The sequence below is a fragment of the Anguilla anguilla genome, chromosome 12 (assembly GCF_013347855.1).
Source record: "Anguilla anguilla isolate fAngAng1 chromosome 12, fAngAng1.pri, whole genome shotgun sequence".
Classification (NCBI taxonomy): Eukaryota; Metazoa; Chordata; class Actinopteri; order Anguilliformes; family Anguillidae; genus Anguilla; species Anguilla anguilla.
In genome coordinates, this window is record NC_049212.1 from 30,140,637 (window position 1) to 30,161,994 (window position 21,358).

The window sequence follows — 21,358 nt, forward strand, 5'->3', positions numbered from 1 at the left end:
CACCAGAGCTAGTGTAAAAGATTCTCACTGACCTTTACACCAGAGCTAATGTAAAAGATGCTTAGTGTAAAAGATGCTCACTGGCCTTTACACCAGAGCTAGTTTAAAAGGTACTCGCTAGCCTTATGGCAAAGCAGTGTAAATGGTGGATGACCTCCACACATCTATCCCATGAGTCCCTTATATCTTAAAATGATGTAATAACTGTCGTAGCGTAAATGATGGAATGGAGAGAGAGTAAGGCTTCGGGTCATTTGAGCACAGAGAGATGGAAACAGAAAGAGAGGGAGGGGGGAATGGAGAGGTGGGGACTTAAAGAAAAAAAGGGAGGGAGAGGGGGGAACTGAGAGAGGGAGCGAGAGAAAGCGAGGGGGAATAGGACATAAATATGTCTGGAGCCACAAGAAGCTGACAGCTTCTCTTGCAATGGTTTCTTGTGCCATAAGGTGCACCTCATCCAAACAATTGCCAAGAAGCTGTGAACAGATCTTTAGAGTGGTGTATGTATGTACTGTATGATGGCTTGGTTTATATGGTTCTGGTACAGTGGCAAACTGATTAATGTCTGTGATTTAGAATTCCCTTTGCTTGAGTCATAATTATTCCATTAATCATTTGCTATGCAGTGTTGAGAATATCTGAAAAGGCAGCATTGTTGCCAACCTACAAATTTTTCAGCCGATTAGAAACTTTCATACCATCATAGGGAGGTTTTAGATGTTACCTTTTCACACCAAATGATGTGACTTGCAGGTGTTGCAACTACAGTAGGTTCTCCAAATTGAAGAAAGCAGAAAATAACTTAATTCCCCATTGGATAGCTCTTGCCACAGTGACATTTGCGTACAAAATGCATCTTTTTCAGGCAAATCTGGTGACAGTAGACTTGAAGATTGCTTGTGTTGTTAAGTTTGTATGTATGTGTGCTTGGTGATGGGGTTGTAGATGATTAGGTTTTAACAAGATGGAGATTTTGTGCCTCCTATTTAAAATATGGCCATTGCATTATAAATAAAACAAAGTTGCATTAGTAGCCGCTGCTGCTGTCCAGCATTTCTACTATTTTACATATGAACTAAATTACTACATGTATTTCCCATGTAAAAACCTCAATGAATTAAAGGGTTTGTCTCCCTCATTTGTTCATGTTTGTTTATTTGTCTTATATGTGAACTACAATGATAAAATACCTGTCAGTCTAAAAAGCAAAATTCTAAATTACATTTCGTTAAGAACAGACCACCATAAAATACAACTAATCCAGAAAGGATGCAAGGTCTCCAGTCAGAATGGCTGGCGTATCTTCATCGATGCTGCTGTTAAGAGCGCGCCACTTACCCGCCCTCCCTTCCTCGGCCACGCGCCTCAGTCGGTGAAACGTGAGCGCGACTCTGTATATGAGTAGTGCTTGCGAGTGTGCATTAGAGAGCGAGTGTGCAACTCAAGCTGCAGAGAGAACAGATAAAATAACGGGAACACTTTTCTATGTATTCCAGTACAATATGTGCATTACCGCAAGTACTACACTGAACAACGCGACCAACTAGGAAATAAGGTAAGATAGCAAAAAGTCGTTTGATTGTGTTACTGAATATGAGATAAGTCTGACCTATTCTTGTTTTTCATGAGGTATGCATGATGTAAACTAGCTAGAAATGTTAGGTGAAATACGTGATAATTCACATCATGTTTTTTGACTTGGCCACATGCTTTTTCGTTTCATGAATAATTAATTATATGGTTTTAGTCTATATCCATTCATGTGAGAAGCTACAGTTGATGTAAGATAAAATTTACTCGTGTGTGTCACGCACGTTCTGTTATCCGCCCATTCATTTTGGGAACCTGAAATATTTGCTGCACGATTGTTATTGTGCAGTAGCAAAATAGTTTCTTTTTGCAGTGTGTATTGTAGCCTACATAAACAGAAACAGAAATGTTTGAGCTTGCCACCGTTAGCTACAGTGCTGCTGAATTATTTTGTCGTTGTTGGATGTTTTTCTTTACTTTTTGGAGGGACGTGCTGGGGTTTTGTGTAACATTCGCAAAATGACTATGCTGCAATATGCTATTAATTTTGATTAAGTTTCCAACGTTGTGTTTGCAGTTGTCCAATCTGCGTGTCGATTATTGTTTGCTGAAAAATAAGACAACAACTGTTCACCAGGTAGTCGTTGGGCTGGAGAAGCAAGTATGCAAATATCCATAGGCTACTTGATCTCGAGACAAATATGAATTGTGTCGGCTAACGGTTTTCGCAACGACCTGGATATTTTTCACAAAAAGGAACGATATATAAATATTAATTAACAAATGTCCTTTTGGAGAATTGTAACTATTTTGTGAGCACATTTTTGTGGAAATCCATATATAACGGTAAAAGCGCATGTTAAGGGTATTCGTCATCATTTGTTTACTGGATGCTGATGATGATACTGTGGGGCAGGTTGTGTATAGCTACAGATTTTGCAATAGCGTTAGACTACCCTTTTCCACCCCAAAGACGAGGGGTAGCCTTACACGTCCATGTAGCCTACATCGCACGGTATTAGGATACCTTCCGGGCTGTGTGTTAGCTGCTCAACACAGCGGAGCTACACAGACGAAAATGCGGACAGTGACAGGTTGTCTAGACCTATTAATAGTTAATTTTAATCTAATCGGAAAAAAATGTTATGTGCAATCCGGGCACCCAGTGTTTCGTTGGTGAACTAGACAACCTTAAGTCCGCGCTGTATTTGGCCATAGCTGGTACATTATCTATGTCACAGTACAGTATGCAGTTTGACCACGTTGCCCTGTAGAATAAGGGAATATACTGTGAATACATTCGTAATAAGAAATTATTGCCTGCTGTGTGCAAAAAAAGAGACACAATAGCTTTTTTATTAGTTTGCTATCTTGCTTTTCTTTGGTGGTTTGTGGGTGCTTGTGTGTGTGTGTGAGAGAGAGAGAGAGAAAGAGAAAGAGGGACGGGGGCTGTTCACCAAGGCACGCGGCAGTTTCAGTACGAGCAGGGCTTTCCTCAGGTTGGCTGGGAATGGGTATTTTCTGCAGTTGGGATTTCCCTGCGCTTTCCCTCTCGCGGCTACTGTGTAACTGGCGGAGGCGTTTCCTTTAGATTCAGAGCGATGCGCTATTGTTCCTAACAGTGTCCAAGCGCAACCCGTATGTATTGCATGTTCTTGCTGTATGATCTCGTGTCAGATTCATATATTTATGACAGGTTTCGCGGGCCAGGGAAGTATTTATATACGATTTAGCTGGACTTTTTCATAAAGGGAGACAACGTTTAATTTCTTAGCTGGAACTGGGTTTACCCACCAACTCCATTCTGCTGTGAAATATGTCTGATGTTCTGGTGTTTGAGGTAGCTGGTCCCTTCTTGCCGTAACCCCTGCCCTGTCACAGGTCAGCCTCAGACCACGAGAGTCCGTTTTTCATGTTAATCCTATTGAGCAAGCAGTCTGCTTTAATTGATTCTAGAGCTGCAACCTCTGCTGTTGGAGGGCTGCGGGGGCTATTTCGTTTTGAAATGTCCCCCATCCCCTCGAGTGATCCCTGTTGTGCTTAATCAAGCAAATTACCTTCCTACCCGGTCAAAATGAAATTGTTCCTGGCTTTTGGCGTGCTGAATTATTGTCAAGAGTGGGTGGGGTTTGGGGGGGGGGGGGGGGGGTTATACAGAATTGTCTGCACAGATGGGCGGAGAAGATGTTGATAAAATTAAGAAATGAAAGCCCCTCCTTTTTTCAGGCACTGGGGTGAGATGTGAGTTAGTGTTATTACCATATGAGGGGGCGGTGGTGCTCCAGTCCTGCAGCGCACTGCCACACAGTCTGCTCAGGCTGCTGAAACCCCTTAAAACCTCCTGCCTGCAGTTTGCCTGTCTGCGAGTGTGTGTGTGTGTGTGTGTGTGTTATTGTGTGTATGTGCATGTGTGTGTGAGTGTGTGTGTCTCTGTGTGTGCGTGTGTGTGAGTGTGTGTGAGAGCCTCTGTGTGCGCATGTGTGTGAGTGTGTGTGTGTCTCTGTGTGCGTGTGTGTGTGAGTGTGTGTGTGTATTTTTGTGTGTGTTATTGTGTGTATGTGCATGGGTGAATGTGTGCGTGAGTGTGAGTGTGTGTGTGTGCATGTGTGAGTGTGTGTGAGAGCCTCTGTGTGCGTGCGCGTGCGTGTGTGTTTGTGTGAGTGTGTGTGTGTGTGTGTGTCTCTGTGTGTGAGTGTGTGAGAGCCTCTGTGTGTGTATGTGTGTGTGTGAGTGTGTGTGTGTGCGCCTCTGTGTGTGTGTGTGTGTGTGTGTGTGCCTCTGTGTGTGAGTGTGTGTGTATCTGTGTGTGAGTGTGTGTGTGTCCGGGAGCTCTGTCAGCGGGTTGTCAGTGGAGAGGGCGGTGGTTGTCCGTCAGGTCTCTCTTTGTGGGAGCTTTGCAGCTTGGGAGTGCAGTGAAAATGACCGTGAGCCCCCCCCACCCCCACCCCCACCCCCGTCATATAAAACCTCCTATTTCCTGCTGCGCTTTAATCTGTGTCGAGCACAGTGGAAATCCACACTCCACTGTATTCCTCTGCTCCCCTTTACCCTTTCTCTGTCTCTCTCTTAAGTTTTGTCTTTTAAGATTTTTTAAATTTTATTTCTTGTTTAGAGTTTTTGTCAATTACAAGAAAACCTATGGAGGAGTGATAAATGAAGGAGGATTTAAATCTCGATCACTCTCTCCCTCTCTTGCTCTCTCTTGCTCTCTCTTTCTGTCGCAAATTATGATCCAAGAGGGATTAATTGCCTTTTTTGTCATCAGACATTCTTTTGTTCTTATGCTTTGTCCAATTTAAATGTTAAAATATACTTTATTGGCATGACTAGGTTTTTATTGCCAAATAAATCCTTTACATTTGTTTTTCTCTCTTCCTATGATCGTCTCTCATTTTTTTATTTCACATTATTTATTGGTCTTGCATATCTTGCCAAACCTCTCAGATCTGTCCTCAATATCCATATCTCAGATCTCTCCAGATCCAAATTTCCCTTTCTCTCTGCCCTTTTCCCTGCACTCTGCTTCTCTCTGTTAATTAAAATAAATCAAAATGACAATAATAACAACAATAACAAGGATTGTAATAACAATATTTATGCATGGACAAATTTGTAATAACATCAGTAATAATAAAAAAAATTATACTACTAATAATGACTATAATCGTGGAAGTACATGATATGATTACATGTTACATAATGAAAATACAGATACATAATTGTGGGGGTTAGGGGACTGGGTCTCTACCTGTGGCAGGTGGCTGCATATTACACTGCTAAATTTGCACACCTCCTTTCCTCTCCAAGGAGGATTTGCAATGGTTGCATCGCTAGCCGGGTTGTGAAGTTTGCGTGTATTGTTTTAAATTTAGGAAAAGGATGTTCTCAGATGAATTCTCATGGCATCATATGAGGAAGTGCAGCTCTGTCTCTGTTTGTGGCGGTGGGGCACAGCCTCTGCTCTAGGAGCAACCAAGTCTGCGGGTGGCGACTGGGGGTCTGTTGCCAGAACGTGTTCACCGAGTCTGCCACAGTGTATTCTCATTTTTAGGGCCAGCTCTCTCTCTCTCTCTCACCTGTTTTTTTATTCTGAAGTTGCACCCCTCTTTTAATGGTCCTGCACCCTCTCTGTCCCTGAGGAACACGCCTGTGTGATGACTGGGACCGATGTTGTACTCACAAACACCCAGACCTGCACGTGTGAATCACCCATTACCACCCCCTTAGATCTTAGTGGACGCCAATGTCCCTGATGCAGCAACAGCAGTTCTTGTGGGGCTGTTTGCATAATTAGCAACTCACAGGTGATGAGCCATTTAAGCACACACAGTCACACACACACACACACACACACAGACATACACACCCACACTCGCATGCGCACACGCTCACATGCGCACTCACACACACACGTCCTTGCACATGCGCACACAGCCGTGCTCTCTCTCTTGGTTTCGGATGCTGATACATGGTGTAGACGAATAGCTCGGTACGCTGCGTAGCGATGCTCTTAGCGACCTCGTGCCTGCTGAGATCAGACGTCACTATTCTAGGAAGGCAGCATGCAGGCGCAGACTCCACCTGCGCACGCCCACGCTCTCCCATTGGCCGTCTTCCAGGCACTGGGCTACCAGCTGTCCTCCCATTGGCCGCGTCGTCTGCCGTCATGGCAGGAGCTCCCACTTCCCCCGATGCAAATCCCGGCACGGCCCCTCCCCTCTCACCCTCCTCTACTCCGCAGGTGCCAGCAGCGCCTTCTGCTGACAGGTATCTCAGCTGCTCACCTGGACCCCTGTCAAATTACTGCTGCAGAGGCCCGAGGCTCCTCCACCGTGGCAGTGTTTTTATTAAATCCAAAGCCTCACCCATGAAATTGGAGCAGCCATTTACAAACCTGGTGCTGACGGCAAGTGCTCTGTGGGGAAGGTCCAAAAATCTGACACCAGCGCACGCGGTTTGCAACCAGCGGGCCGGACGGCATCGCTGCACTTTTGGAACCGCGGTGTTGAGCGCTTCGTCCCGTTGCCATGTTCGTTGCCCCCCTCGGGTGTTGTCGCTGTGATGTCGGGGGACCGTCGCGCTCAGCCGACCGCTACCCCCCCCCCCCCCCCCCCCCCCCCCCCCCGGGTCCTGCGGGGCTCTGTCGAGTCACTCTGCAGTGAGCCCACGATTTCGGCTATTCCCTGGGAGTCTGCCCAACCCCCACCGCCGTTCCAAAGCAGCTGTGCCCCCCCCCCCGCCTCCCCCAGGTCTGCCCTGCCCCAGGTCTCCTGTGTTCTGTGCTCTGCCTTGAACAGGGGTCTGTCGCTGTTCCTGTCCTGCTTTAGCACCTGCTAAGTAGCTCCTGTGATTGCCCTATGGGGGTCAGAGGTTCAGTGGAACCGGATCCTGGATGGGGCTCTTGAGCACGTCAATTGAGCCAAATCGCTTCAGTTATGATAATTCAGCCGTATATTTTTGCAGTGCACTCGATGTGAGCCACCCCAAATTTATCCAGCTACCAGAACAGCTGCCCTGTACCAGCGTCCCCAGGATAAAGAGATATCCACGGTGAGCCATGGAGAGCGACGGAGCTAATGTTAACATTTATGTATTAACAGCACAGCCCCAGCTTATGCGGTGCTATTTTTGGTCGGCTGTGTAATGGAGACCGTCAATGCCAGTGCTTTGACTCTCGTGACCTTTCGCCAGCACAAAAGGCCCGGCCCCTGGCCGAGAAGGCCAGGTTAGCCCCGCTAAGCCGTTTCTGGTGCTGCTCTGAAAAACACAGGGGCGAGAGCGCTGTACGCTGGCTGGGAGAGGCGCTCATTGTTCAAGCTTTCGGACAGAGCAGAGGGCTTTTACTCACCGACCGTGTCAGCGTTAGCAAACTGGCCCCTGCACAGGGTGTGTGTGTGTGCCTGTATGTGTGTGTGCACGTGTGTGTGTGTGTGTGTGTGTGTGCCTGTATGTGTGTGCACGTGTATGTGTGTGATTGTGCGCGTGTGTGTGTGATTGTGTGTGTGTGCCTGTGTGTGATTGCGTGCGTGTGACCGTGTGTGATTGCGTGCGTGTGTCAGTGTCTGTGTCTGATTGTGAGTGTGTGCATGTGAAAGAGACAGAGAATTCTGTGCATTTTGTTATCTTTGATCACCTGGCTGGTTAGCTTTGTGTGGTCAGACTGGCTGTCTCTGCGCTTTTGTTTAGCGCTTAGCTGGAGCGCTGCCCAGCCTGTGTCTGTTAGAGACCTCAGCCCGGCGCTGCTACGTTACTGTTAGCATACTGACCACGCCACTGCGGTGGCGCTGGAACATTCTGAGCGCTCTGGTCCTCACGAGCGGCCCGTCTGTGACTCCCAATCCTGGAGCGAGCGGTGGAGAGCGCCCTGGCAGCCCAGCACAGACAGCGCTGTCCGGCAGCACCCTTCTGATGTGCTGCGTGCCTGAGAAGCGGGCATTGATTTTTCTCCCTCCCCCCCTAAATCGGTCCACTGCCTCCCGCAGGAGGCGGGCTGTGACTGGCCTTGCTGACAAGCCGCTGTCCCGCATTAAAGCGGAGGGAGCGAGCCGTGCCGCCGGGGCCAGCAGCGCCAGGTCTCTGAGCTGTGGTCATTTTTCGTTTTATTTTAATAATCGCAGGAGGAGCGGTGACGCTGGCCCCCTCTTCCCGTTTCTTGTCGGCCTCTCTTCGTGGGGGTGTCGGTGCCTTTCTCCGCTTTTTACTTATTTTGCCGTCGTCCTCCCCCGTCCTGAATATTGCATAACCGGTGTCTTGCTCCTGGGGGCTTTGATGGAGAACTGAGAAGGCTGCTCCTTCTAAGGTGACAAGGGCCAGTGACGACCAGCTAGAGTGACAGGGCTAATGGAAACCTCTCAGTGTGCTGTCCATCATTTATCCGTTTGTGTGTGTGTGTGTGTGTGCACGTGTGTGCGTATGTATGTGCTTGTGTTCATGTGTATGTGTTCGTGTGTGTATGTGTTCATGTATGTGTGCACGTGTGTGTGTGTATATCTGTTTCTGTGTTCATGTGTATGTCTGAGTTTGCATATGTATGTCTTTCTAATGCTTTCATTCCTACTCCTCTGTGGTCTCAGTGCTGTAAAGGTTAGTAAAGGTTAGTGTGCAATACAGCTCTGATAATGAGATAGAAATGCATATTCACCAGGGTCCTGCCAAGAACAGGAAAGCAATAAAATGTCGGAGATTCAACTGGAAGTGGCATAAGCAATGACTTTAATGGTGTCTATGTCCGTGTGTTGAAAAGATAAGTAGGCTATAGCCTATAAGTGAATTAACTAAATGTGTGTGTGTGTGTGTGTGAGCAGGGGTGGTTAGGGGGTGGGGGGCAGGTTGCTGTAGCCATGGTGATCCATTTTGAGCTGGGGTTTGTGGGAATGGCCCTCAGGCTGTGGAACTCCCATCATCCTGCAGTCTCAAACCCTGCATCTCTCCCTCCTCCCTGAGTTAGTACACCCAGCACTCTCTCCCTCTGTTTTCATCACCCCCCCCATCCTCTGTTCCTCTTACAAATTCAGTTTATTTTCATTTCACTTTATTATTAATTCTTTTTTAAGTATATATTTAAGTATGTATATATTTAATAATTAATTATTGATACTCAGATCTGGACAGAAGAGCAGATGGGCTTTTTCTCTGAGTGAAGGAGAATGAGGAGAGAGAGCCCTCCGTTCTGCACTCTGCCCATCGATTACTTAATGGCATCGAGCTGAAGATCGGCTGAATCTGCTCAGTCCTTCCCGCAGCTGTCCCATTGAAACGCAGCGATGATTCAGCCCCCCAATACCGTAACATCTGCTCTGACGCTGCCCTTAGTCATACTCAGTCTCTCATTCTCATTGGGATGAACACACAGAAGTGAACCTGCCAAGGCAATCATACGTATAAGATGTGAATGCAACAGTAACAAGATCAACTATATATTCAACATCCTTATGCTCTTTTAAATAAACAATAAACAAGCTTTGAGAGGGGCTGCTGGATCCTGACTGTAGCATCAGCCAGGGTTGGAGAGGGCTTAGCAGGCCAGGAATTGGGTCTCATCGCTCTCTACCGACCCACGGTTTGCTTGCTGAAACATGCGCGTGAACTCATGCCTGTGCCAGCTTGGTTTGTGGGGTCTTTGGAGAGCGCATGCTTGCCCACACTCTTGAGTGCATACAGGTGAGTTTGTATGTGGTCAGGCAAATTGGGAACAGAAAGGGGGGGAATGCGTTAAATAAATAAATGAATAAATAAAGCTTTCAGTGCTTGGTGAATAGTGTCCGTGCCAGGTGTGAGAAATGAGGCTCAGTAGAGTTCTCAGGACAGGGGTCCTTTGTAAACGAGCGGTTGCCGGGATACCGTGTGTGACTGGCGGGGACGGCGACGTGTAAAAGGACCGATGTGCTGTTCTCTGCTCCTGCTCCCACACCCTGTGTCCGGGTTTATGGGATGCAGTGCTGAGGACGGTGGGCCGGCAGTGTTAATGCCTGGCTTTAATTGGAGTTTATTAAGCAGAGAGTTCGGCCGTCCCCCGTCCACCCCCGGCCCGCACGGCCTCCTAACCTCCGCTGCAGAGCTGTGGAGCCTCTGCCTCCCTGCGCACACTCTCACAGCGCAGGCAGGCTCTTCAGTCTCTCTCTCTCTCTCTCTCTCTCCCACCCTCCCGCCTGCTCTTTCCTTCTCTCTCTCTCTCTCTCTCTCTCTCCCACCCTCCCGCCTGCTCTTTCCTTCTCTCGCCCCCTCTTTCTCCCACTCTCCCTCTCTGTCTCTTTTTTTTCTCTGCCTTTCCCCCCTCCCCTCTCTCCAACGTGCCTCTTCTCCATCCCTGTCTTCTTCCTGTCCATTCTGTCCCAGCGCGTAGCATCGCTGTAGGTTTTCACGCACGCTCGTGTTCATTCGGAAGCGCTGGGACAGGCGGCTGCGCGCGAGTGCCTTTCATCACAAAGAGACGGGGCGGGGGGAAAACGAGAGCGATTACGCTGGAGGAGTTCATTAGCGGCTTCTTCGCGCCGCGATGGGGGCGGCTCGTTCCCGAGGAGCCCCGCCGCCGGTTTTCTGCCGCGTCGGCGTTCCCGCCCCGGCTCTCCGTCCGGGCGAGTCCATTCCTCACCGTCCAGAGCCCCTCGATTAGCCCGCCGCTGTAAATTGCAGCAATTTGTAGTAAGTTGTTAGCGTTTTGGCAAAGAGATAATATTTTCAGATCCCCGCTCCTGCGCTGACTCCTGCTAAGGCCGTTGGATAACTAATCCTGTATCATGCGTATCGAGCGGCCTGTGAGCTCTTAGAGGCTTAGGGGGCATGAGGAGTGATCTGTGCGATTCTTTAATGTGTGGTCTAGGGCTGAACATAGAGTGTGTGGGCAGGGTTACGCTGCATGACCCATCACTGCAGTGATTTAATGCTCAGAAGCTGACCGTGTGGTGCTAACCCGAGCTGCTGTGGTACTGAAGCACTTTGGAACGCTTATGCGTTGCGTAATATAAATGATTTATGGCCAGATGAAGCACAGTTGGTGGCTTCTCTGTATTCTCTTCTCTGATTCTTTATTAAGGGGCATTTAGATATGGCCATTCGGATCGCAGCTGAGGATGTAGATTATTCATTAAAAGGGCATTTCTGTTTGTGGTTTGCCAATATTTCCGGTTTTTAAGAGGAAATAATCGGCGAGCATTAGTGACATCACAGGTGTGGATTAGTCATATCATACATTTGTATTTCTTCCTGATTGGAGTCAAAGTAGATGGTAACATATAAATTATGCTGACGCTGGCATTTTCCTAATAATTTTAGTGTTTATGTGTGATGGCATGAGTGACAGAATGAGTGCAAATTAGTGACATCGCACATTTGCATTTCCACTTGTTGCAGAGGATAGACAGTACGCTGATGTTTTATTCAGAAAGCCGCCGCCGTCTTCGGGGAGTACGAGACGTTGCGCTTCCTCTCGTCGGCTCTGCGCGGTCTCCGTCGCGGCGCGGCTCACGTCGGTCTCAGACGCTCCGGACTCGCCGCATCTCGTGCGGACCTGAACGCCCCCCCGCCACTGCCGAGCGATACGCACAGCCGAGGACCGGCCCCAAGGCCAGTGCCCCCCCCCCCCGGGAAACGAGCCGGCGGGGCCAGTCAAGCTCGCGTCTGCTGTCCTCATTAGCTGGCCTCCTGCCAGCCGCCAGACTGAGGGAACGCGCGGCTCAGCGCCGGACACCGCCGTCTTTACCGCAGAATCCAGCGAGACGAGCAGAGCACAGAGGGCTGTTGATGGGCTTGGAGATGCCAGGTGGATCGTTACAGTGACGCAGCGTGCTGTGCGTCCTGGCTTTGTGCGCTCGGGAGCTGTTTGCATGTCCTGAATTACCCCCTGAATGAATGAAATGAAAGGTCCGGTGAGGGCCGGCGGGGTCTTGGTGCGTTTCTGTATCCGCTCTCTGCCGTCAGAGCTGCGCTTTAGCCTGTGTGCCTGTCAGTGCATCAGCTTACACAAGACTGACAGTCTGGCAACCACTGTGTGTTTTACTTATTTAAGCAGACATGGCTGTATAGGGTAAAAGAGAGTGAGACACACACACACACACACACACACTCACACAGGGGTGCACACACACACACACACTCATGCACGCGAGTGCACACACACGCGCACATACACACATACACTCACACACACACACAGGGGTGCACACACACACATGCACACAGGGGTGTGCACACACACGCACACATACACACACACGTGTGCAGACACACACACACAGAGGTGCTCACACACACGCACAGGCACACACAGACACACACACTCTCACAGACACACACACACACAGCTTTATGACAGTGATCCCAGGGAGGTCTCAAGGTAAATCACTGTATCACCAAGGGAAATGCTCCCCAGTCACTAAGCGGTAAACAGAGCTATTCAAAAGAGACTACTCACACTCTGTCAGTGTAATATCTCGATGGCATTTTCACCTGAAGAAAATTAATGTCCTTAAGAAAATCTATCCCTGTATTACAATATTAACCAGTGAAAAAAAAAACTTAAAAACCTAAGGCACAATGCTGGCTGTTTCTTTGAATGAGCTGCTGGTTCTGGCAAGAAATTAATCAGCAAGTGCTGCAGTAGAGCCAACTATGTCGTGGCTTTTTTTGCCAACTGCACACTCAATGGAATCAGACGTTTGCATTAATGGTTTTGTTACTGGTAACTATAAAATACACCAAAGCCTTGGACTTGGGACTCCAAACCAATCCCACATTACTGAACTGGAACTTTTTTTTAAGGTACTGCCTGCCATAAATTAGGATGCTATTTGTTTATTGGTGTCTTTGTTAGCGCTGGTAAAACAGAGTTTGGAAGCAGTGTGAGTGGATGTTCTGTTAGAACGTGCAGGAGCTCTGCAGCACGGTACGTCTGATCTCCCTGTTAAAGGCAGATGGTGGAGAAATGTTAATCGTCCGTGATGGTCGTATCGCACCCCCCTGTGTACTGCAGCGTACTGAGCACTGCTCATGGGGCTGAAGTGCTGGGTCTCAGCGCTCTGTGCACTCTGTGCACTCTGTGGCCTGGTGTGGATCCTCACCGTGGCTGTGCCCGCAGGACCGGCAGCCCTGCCGGGCAATGTGTATTTTTCCATAGCTTCCCCCAGAGAGGGAGGCCTGAAGGATACCCCCCCCCCCCCCCGAGAGGAGAGTGCCCCGGGGTTTCCTGCCTCAGCTGTGCAGGTGAGCTCAGCTCAGCTGGTGGACTGCAGAGTGCAGAGAAGCGCTGGCTGAGAGCTCACAGACACCGATTAGTGCGGCGATTACGGATCGCGGGGCTCAGCGGGGGGTGAACAGTGCGGTGATTATTCATCACCCATTCGGGGGGGGGTGAACAGTGCGGTGATTATTCATCACCCATTCGGGGGGGGGTGAGCAGTGTGGCGATTATTCATCACCCATTCGGGGGGGGTGAACAGTGCGGTGATTCCGCATGGCTTTGCTCAGCGGGGGGGTGAGCAGTGCAGCCATTGCGCATTGCGCAGCCCAGCAGGGGGTGAACAGTATGCCGATCACGAAACGCGCGACTCGGGGGGGGTGGGGGGCGGCAGACACTGCTGCGATTGCGCTCACCCTCGGGGGGCTGCAGGGGCTCTGAGGGCGCTGTTCTGGCCCGGCGTCTCCAGCGCCTTCGTACGGCTCCTCAGAACAAACGTGACTCCCGGGCTCTCGGTCTCATTGATCGTTGAATACCGCGCTCCAGAAAAAAAACACTTCCACGCTCTGAATTATTCAGGGGTTATCAGCGTGATGAAGCGGGCGCGGCGCCCTGCGCTCCAGCGTTTTTTAAACAGCCGCACCGCTCTCCGCGTGGGCGGAGCCCGATATTACACACATTACTTTCATCTGCCACGGCGGCGGCGGCGGCGGCGCGTCTTAGCGGGGCAAACGCTGACTCACGCTCGCCAGCTCCTCGGGAGGGAAGGGGCCCCGTGCTAATATCCCAGCGTCTCAGGGCAGCGGGAGGCTGTCGTCCGGCCTGTTGCGTGTTGCTATAGTGTCTGGGCCGTTGAGCAGATTCTCCGGGTCGGTTGCGTCTCTGAAGAAGAGGCCAGAGTCTGTTGTGAGTGTAGAGGGCGGTCCTGTGGAGGCGGGGGAGAGGGGGGGTCGCCGCCCCCGATGGCGTTCTGCTCCGATAGGCTGCCGCGCCGCGGCGGAATCGCATTACCCCTCCGGTAGACCCGCGGAGGGGGCCCGTCTGATTTGTCGGCGGCCCCTCCACCCGCTCCGCCTCTCTCCCCTGAATGGAGGGCTTACCGCGGGCCTTTAGTCGCAGGCAGCCTCGCTGGCGGTGATGTACCGCTGCCCCCCTCTCCAGCACTTTGGTGTGCTGCTGAAAACCCGCCGTGGGCGATTTTGGGGTTTTCCCCCGGTGCTTTAGCGGGTGATTTTGGGGCTTTCCCCCGGTGCCTTAGCGGGTTGGCAGATCCGGTGACTTATACTAGCTGCTGCAAACAATGGCCGACCCCTCAGGAACACTGACGGCCCCGCCCCATCCCCCCTGCCCTGTCCCTGTGCCCCCCCCACCCCCCCTTTCTCTGCAGTGGAACCCCTAACTCAATAAAGCTTTGTTAGTGTGACACAGTTACGCTCGCGTTTGCCAAGGCGTTTAAACAGTTGTAGACCATGGGGGAGAGGGGGCGGGAGTGGGAATGGAGAAGGCAAGCAGTTGTAAATCTCTCCTTTTCTTTTATTGGCCCCTTCTCTCCTGTGCCTGTTTTCTCCCTCTATCTTCTTCTCACTCTCCCTGTGTGCTTTCTGCTCTCTGTTTCCTCCTACCTTTCTCCTTTTCTCCCTCTCTCTTGCCCTCTCTCTTTCTCTTTGCTCACTTCTCTATATCCACATTCTTTCTGCTCTAACAGTGGAGCCTCACATCAGGACAAGCGCTGTAGGGCTGTTCACTGGACAGTCAAATTTTATTTTAATATTGTATTCAACAAAAATAACAGATTTAATTATACTGAAATATTTAATTCTACCCAAATATTTCATTATATGTTATGTGTTTTGCTAAATTTGCATATAATTGCATAGACAAAAATGTAACATTCCACTTGAAGATTTTACAGAAATCGTGGGATAGCATGGGGTAGATAAGCATTGCTTATGATTCATCATTTGTAACAAGGACCTGAAGTGAAGGAAAATTTTGACTGTCATTTTGCAATATAACATTTTAGATCACCCATTTTAACTGTACAATGAAACCCTTATTTTATAGCCTATTTACCACAATATTCCCTGTAAGAATGACCGTGGGGAAAAAAGTAGGGCTACACTGTGATTATAAAGTCGTGAACGGCAGTTCCGTTTCAGTTTGGCAGTATTTACGCTGTCCTTTTGGAGATCATTTGCCAAAAATGAAGGACGTTCCACTCGATCAGAGGCGAGCGCCGCATGTTTTTGTGTTTGCAGTGTTCCCTGCGGGGGAGAAAGCCGGCTCTGTTTGAACAGAAGTGCCCGGATCGCTCCGGCACTTTGGCGCCAGCTCTGTGATGCGTTTCCACCACACGACAGGATTCTGGTCAAACTGGCAGCGCCGTTTGCTGTCCATACATCATCACATCCTGCTGCGGAACGTTAACCGGCTGTGGTCTTTGTTTTTAGTCCAAAACCAGCTGACTGCGCACCATTGAGGGAAAAAGGGTAGTTCAGGAGCAAAAGATCACGGTTTGAAACATGGAACATATTAGATTTTTGGTGTGCACACATCATGAAACATTAACAGTTCACACTTTACCGATTCATTAACTTTAACTATTCAAAAAATGATTTCTTTCTCCTGTTTGAGGACTATTTTAATATTGAATTGAAATCTGACGGCCCTAGTGCAGTCTGTTCCAATGAATTTTGTGCCGTAGCATCAAATCACATTGAAAGGGAATGATGCAATCACTTTAATAAATGAAGCCATTAATTTCCTCTTCTGGCCACGTGAGTAGTGTAGTTTAACAGTGCCCGGTGCCCTGCTGAACCAGAATGGTCCAGATTGCTCAGTCCGCCTGTCTTCCCTGTGGTGTAATTGATGATAGGCCTCCTAAGCTCATGGCTTGTTTTGGGAAATGGAGAAGAGGTTTCAGGCCTGCAGGGCTTTAGACAGGAGACAGATGCAGATTTTATGTATGTCTGCTCGGGCAGGAACGACTGTCTTTAGGGTTTCCAGAGCCATCGAGGTAATAGACTCTATAAAAGTACTATATGAGAGTGGGTATCTTTGTGTGTGTGTGTGTGTGTGTGTGTGTGTGTGTGTGTGTGTGTGTGTGTGTGTGTGCGTGTGTGTGTGCGCATATGTGTCTGTACTGTGTGCATGTGGGTATCCAGGTTTATGTAGGTCTGTGTGTGTGTATGTATGTATTTGTGGGTGTATGTATGTGCGAGTATATGTATGTATGTTTGTATGTAGAGTATGTATGAGTGTGGGTCTGTGTGTATGAGTATGTATGTATTTGTGGGTGTATGTATCTATCTATGTCTGTTTGTTTGTATGTAGAGTAAGTATGAATGTGGGGGTTATCAGTGTGGGTTTGTGTGTGTTTGTTTAGAGACAGTTGCCTGTGCTTATTTGAGCCAGAATGGCTGGAGCACATCCAGTAGTGCAGTAGATTGTCTGACACAGTTGAGACAGGTCAGGAAAACGCTCTGCTCAGGGCCATTTATTTTCTGACCGGACAGATGGTTTCTGATGGACTGAGCAGGTATGGCGAGTCTCACGCCATTGGTCCTTAACAGGTTTCCACAGTGTGAGAATGTGGAGGGTTTCTCCTCCACCATGCAGCTAAGGGGTTTCTTTCATGGGAAGACATGCAGCTTTCTGCACAGCAAGTAGTGGCGTTTTACTGAGTTTGAAGGGTGATTCTGTCAAAGTCGTCTGCACAACACAAACATTCAGATTCCTCGGTGTCATTACAATCAGCATTTCAGTGTGTCATTCTTCCTCAATCACTGCCTTTCTCATCTGGGCAACTGGGACTCTGTTTCAATTCACCCCTCATTTGCATTTAAATACATTCACTTGACTTAGCAAATTGGTTAAGGGGGGGGGGGGTTCAAAATCAATAAATAAAAGACACAAGCCTCCTTTCCTTCTTTCCTTTATGTGCAAAATGTGTTTTTACTCTTATTAGTTTGTCTTGTTCTTATTGCTCACACGTCCCAAGAGAATTTGATTAGCTGTTGCACAGTGAACACGCACTTGCAGATGCACTGCCACACATACTGTACACACACACACACACCTGATGCACACACACACACACACACACACACACGCACACACACAGCAACATGGGGTATTGTGGATCACGTGGATACTCCCTGTCTGTTCTGCCTGCAATAGGATCCGTGAAATAAACCCACCAGCATTAGGAGATGAAACTGCCATTGCATTAATCCGGCTGTATTAATACAGCCTGCTGGAGCAGACAGTCAGCTACAAGCTAATTTCACCCCATTCCTTTATGTGTAACTATAGGGGACTTTGGTGTATGCTATGCTTTATGAGGACTCCTAATCCTACTGGACCTTGGCTATCTGCCTGTCCTTACATGCTAGCTCAACAGCTTTTTTGGCATCTTCTTCAAAGTGCCATTGCATCAGGTTTTCCCCCGACCATTTGACAAAACATTTCCACTCCTCTGAATGCTGAGCGGCCAGTGTTGAGAAGAAATGTTTACTGTAGTGTACTCTTCGCTTTGGCATTTTTTTTAACCAATTATTTGAGTGGTTTTGCAGCATAGACAGACCACACATAGTTTATGTTGGGTTTTGTCTTTGGCTCAATACGAGTATTTGTCCATTATGTTTACAGTGGATAAGATTGGGCAGGCCTGCCAGTCAAGATGACAGACATTTCTGAAATCCTAGTTGGTTCCCTTTGTCCCTTGGGAAGGGTTTAAGTTTGAATGGAGATTAGGTCTGTATGGAATTTTGTACAGTTCTGCAGTTTGACAGGTAACTGAACTACAGTGAATCTGTGAATAAGTAATGAGTTGCTTTGGGATTAAGCACATGCACACACACACTCCCACACTCAATCACACACACACATACACACATGTAAGCACACCATGGGACATGATGTTCCTTCTCAAAGATAAACACTGTTACCATTATCACCAGGTGCCAGTTAGGCTGTGATTGGGGGTGGGGGTCGGGGTGGTGGTGAGAAAGCCTAGGTTAGCATTTCTTTCCGTGTTCCTGTATTATCACACCAGCTTTAGCAGCTATGCTATCACCATGCCCCCATGAATCCTAACAGGAACAGACAGCTTAATTTACTTTTGGGAGGTGGAATTTATTTCTCCGGCATATTTAATGAAATTGATTGTGTGGATGGGCGGAGAGTGCAGGTACAGTGAAAGAGAGAGCGGTTTATTATGTTTGCGCACATTTACCTGGGGAAAGCGTAATTCCTCGTATGACCCAGACAGACGTCTGGTTCCTGGGAGCTGCACGCATCGCTCTGAAGCACGGCTGACAGAGCGTTTGCTTAGTGTTACAAAACAGTGGTCCTCACATTGGGGTGGGGATTAGTGGTCCTCACTTTGGGGTAGGGAATAGTGGTCCTCACATTGGGGTGGGGATTAGTGGTCCTCACTTTGGGGTAGGGAATAGTGGTCCTCACATTGGGGTGGGGAATAGTGGTCCTCACATTGGGGTGGGGATAGTGGTCCTCACATTGGGGTGGGGAACAGTGGTCTTCACATTGGGGTGGGGATAGTGGTCCTCACATTGGGGTGGGTGGGGAACAGTGGTCCTCACATTTGGGTGGGGATTAGTGGTCTTCACATTGGGGTGGGGAACAGTGGTCCTCACATTGGGGTGGGGGATAGTGGTCTTCACATTGGGGTGGGGATTAGTGGTCCTCACATTGGGGTGGGGGATAGTGGTCCTCACATTTGGGTGGGTGGGGAATAGTGGTCCTCACATTGGGGTGGGTGGGGACTAGTGGTCTTCACATTGGGGTGGGGGATAGTGGTCCTCACATTGGGGTGGGGGATAGCGGTCCTCACATTGGGGTGGGGGATAGTGGTCCTCACATTGGGGTGGGGGATAGTGGTCCTCACATTGGGGCTGGGAAGGGAGCTAATGGCGATTGCTATGCAATAATAAGCTGGATGACACCGAGTCAGCGCCTGGCCCGCGCGTCCCCCTCCCCACGGCCCTCCCTTCCTCATTATCTCTCCACGGCAGCCGGCGCGATCGATACCCAGCCTCTCTCCGGCTCGGGCTCAGGTGCGGCCAACACCACCTCCAAGGCCGCCAGCGCCTCTGGCCATCATTTATCCCCCGACCCTTCCGGCCGCGCCTGTCCCCCTCCATCACATAATTGATGGAGCCGGGCCTGGCTCTGCGAGGGTCTGGGGCGGGCCGTTCCCCGGCGCGCCGCTGCAGCCGTAATCTCCAATCACACGCGCATTAGCGGGGCCGCCGGCCAATCGCGGGCCCGGCTCGGGCGTCGTTATTCCGCCGGCTGTGAACGGAGTCGTGTGCAGGGGCGGCCCCGGGTCCCGAGAGGGAGACGCACGCGACCGAGAGCAGCCGCAGGCTCTGATTGGCTTCTCGGCAGCGAGCGAGGAGAAGGGGCGAGGCGAAGCCGTCTCGGTAACAAGTGCGTAATTTGCTGATGGTGAGGCCGTCTCAGACAGTAATTGCATCTTATAAACGTTGTCTGGGCACAGTTGGGTGTGTGGGTGTGGGTGTGTGTGTGTGTGTGTGTGTGTGTGTGTGTGTGTGTGTGTGTGTAGGTGTGGGTGTGTGTGTGTGTGGGTGTGTGTGTGAGTGGGTGGGTGTGGGTGTGTGTGTGTGTGAGTGGGTGTGTGTGTGTGTGTGTGTGTGGGGGTGGGGGTGTGTGTGTGTGTGTGTGTGTGTGTGTGAGTGCGTGTGCATGCATTTGTCACATGTTCCGGAGTGACCTTCAGCCACCCTCTACCTCATAGTGTCTGCAGTTTCGGGGTGCTTGGTATGCGCTGGAATGTTGCAGTGCTTCATGGTGCACCCCCCCCCCCCCCCCAAATCCCCTGCATTCTGGGGGCTGAAATGTAGTGTGACAAACAGGGGAAATATCTGGACCCAGACCCTATCACACGTAGAGCTGCAGCATCACATCCTAGTTTTAGCTTGCCGGTTTTGTTATTGGTATTGCCTTCTGTCTTCTCCCGCTCCCTCTCTCTTTCTGTTCCTGTTTTTCCCTGTCTTTTTTACTGTATACATTTAGGTTTCTCTCTCTCTCTCATCTTCTTTCTCTCTCTCTCAGTCTTTACTTCCGAAGGCAGGGATTGGCCACTGCAGTCCTTGGGGGCTTCTATTCTGCTGGTTTTAGAGTTGCTTCCAATTAGCAACAGATTTGCACCTGGAACACCAGGTAAGTCTGCTTCCTGTCCAAATGATGACTTTAATTGAACAATTAAGTGATGATGCAGAGGAACAGTCCCCAGCAGGCGCTGTACCCCCCCGCAGGATAGCAATTACTTATCTCTGACTTAACCTCTCTAATACCATAATACCCCCAGCACCAAGGCCAGCCCCCTCTCATGATGCAAACCTCAAATTTAAGCCTCCCTGCTTTCACGTTTGTCAATGGTGTTGGATGTTTCCAGCAACCATAAACGGAATACAAATGCCTGCTGACAGGAAACAATGAACACTGACGGATCCAGTGTTGATCCTATCTAAATTCTTCCAAACTATCTGCCAAGGTCCTTACAAAGCATGGAATTGTCATGCCGTGTCCTCAAAAGAATAGCAAAGTGCTGCGCATCCCGAGAGTAATTGGCTGTACCTCGTGTTTATCTTCACCATCCATTTCATAACGGAAGGTGATTTACGGGCTTTGACTCGAAATTGGATTGAAATTGTCTTGCCACAGCCTTTGATAGGCTTTCCTCGGATTTGTGGGAGTAGGGTACCCACTGCAATTTGTAGGACCTAAGAAGGGCTGTCAGCTAGTGCCTACCCTCATATATATTTTAGTGCCTCTGACAGTGGTGCAAAAAAACTAAGCCGTATCTTGCATGTGGAATGTTTAACGAATTACATTACACAAAAAAATAAAAATAAGTTCCACCAAGTTTTGTAGAAACCCAAATTTAGGCAACCAGTTCAAAACTTCTGCAGCTTTGTAACTGGCAAATGTAGTGACTCATCTTGGGAAAAAATATGTCTTGCTAATGGCGGCCAGCTGGGATATGCACTTTAACTATGTGCTTTGGAAAAAAAGGCAATAATAAAACATTTCCTGCAAAAGCTACAATATTTTATGGCTGATAAAACTTTGATTGACTATTTACCAATATTCTCTATAAAGGTGCTTTTT

The 21,358-nt window shown here is 49.1% G+C and overlaps 1 protein-coding gene across 4 annotated transcripts in view; it reads left to right on the top strand.

Annotated features, from left to right (window-relative positions):
- The first annotated feature begins 1,387 nt into the window (after positions 1-1,387).
- Positions 1,388-21,358, top strand: part of slc8a2b (solute carrier family 8 member 2b) — a 76,556-nt gene continuing 56,585 nt past the window's right edge. For 3 of the 4 annotated variants that reach the window (XM_035384061.1, XM_035384062.1, XM_035384060.1), the window contains exons 1-2: positions 1,388-1,555; positions 20,300-20,407. The gene's annotated coding sequence lies outside the window, so the exon portion shown is untranslated. The remainder of the gene's footprint in view (positions 1,556-20,299; positions 20,408-21,358) is intronic. The other variant, XM_035384063.1, reaches the window with a different exon arrangement.